The sequence below is a fragment of the Dipodomys merriami genome, unplaced genomic scaffold, assembly GCF_024711535.1.
Source record: "Dipodomys merriami isolate MVZ:Mamm:240054 unplaced genomic scaffold, mDipMer1.0.p SCAF_549, whole genome shotgun sequence".
Classification (NCBI taxonomy): domain Eukaryota; kingdom Metazoa; phylum Chordata; class Mammalia; order Rodentia; family Heteromyidae; genus Dipodomys; species Dipodomys merriami.
The window spans coordinates 123,293-124,572 of NW_027206123.1; the positions used below are offsets into that span (position 1 = coordinate 123,293).

Below are 1,280 nucleotides of genomic sequence, written 5' to 3' on the forward strand. Positions count from 1 at the left end.
CATATCTTAGCTATGGTATATAATGCGGCAATAAATATAGTTGTGCTGGTAGTATTAGTATGTTCTTGTTTGTGATCATTTGGGTAAATCCCCAAAAATAAGATTGCTGGGTCATATGGGATCTTTATGTGGAGTCTTTTGAGGAACCTCCAGACTGCTTTCCAAAGTGGTTGAACAGTTTACACTCCCACCGACAATGCCGTACGATTCCAGGGTGGGCATATGCCCTCCAGCATCTGTTGTTGTAAACATATGGAACGATCCAGGAATTTACAGGTTATCCATGTGCAGGGGCCATGATAATCTTCTCAGTATCATTCCAATGTTAGTGTATGTGATGCTGAATTGAGTACAGACCATTTTTATATAAAAAGTGTAATTAATTTTATTAAACTAGAAAATTCAACAAAAAATAAGTTCAAAATAATTGTCATGAAATTTTAGAACCAAATATTTCTTACATAAACACACATTTAAATATAAAGTCTAGATTGATATGTCAAAAACAAAATAATTCAAGATATTTGTTGTTCAAGAGATTTGTAGGAGGAGGAATTCAATTATTCTATTCAAGGCACCTGTCATAATGAACACTGCAGCAAGTGTTACGGTTTGTTAAAAGTTTTAATGTTTTACCTATGTTTAATTTTGGGAATTTGCTTATATATGCCAAAATTAGGACTGTTTGGCAAGTATAAACTTTTCTATAAAGTATTTAAGATTTATGGTAGCAAACATATACTACTAATTATGTACATTTCAGAGTTTATAGAAACTTTATTAATGAGAAGTTGCAAAGTCTTTGTGTAAAGAAGCAGAGTGAAGAGTTAAGACTTTAACTACACAGTTTCTTTTATAACTTTAGGGATTCCTAACTTTATTTGTTATCGAGAAACAAATGATGATGTAAGCCATAAACAAATGATGAGATGAGCCATAAATGGTAATCTTAGTGGCTAATTTTAAAGACTACTCATATTCTATAAAACTCTTTTTGAACATCATAAACTGCCAGAGCCTGCAGGCAACAAAAGGGAATCCAGAATTAGGGGGCCAGGACGGAAAAATAAAGACATAAGACAAAGGATGGGGTCGGGAGGTCTGCAGCTCAAGACTAGAGTACCGTTTATTTTTAACTCTCCTTATTATATACTATTAGAATTCAAGAGGTAACCTAAGGTCACCATAGTGCAGAAAAAGAAGGAAAATTTTAATAAAAACAAGGTGCAGATTGAAACAAGACAAGGTCAACTGATAGAAAGTAAAACTAACTCTACAGA

At 33.1% G+C, this 1,280-nt stretch overlaps 1 non-coding gene across 1 annotated transcript; it reads right to left on the reverse strand.

Moving 5' to 3' along the window:
• Positions 1 to 246: 246 nt before the first annotated feature.
• Positions 247 to 353, reverse strand: LOC138811681 (U6 spliceosomal RNA). The gene has a single exon (XR_011367484.1). It is a non-coding gene; the product is annotated as a U6 spliceosomal RNA (small nuclear RNA).
• Positions 354 to 1,280: the final 927 nt, after the last annotated feature.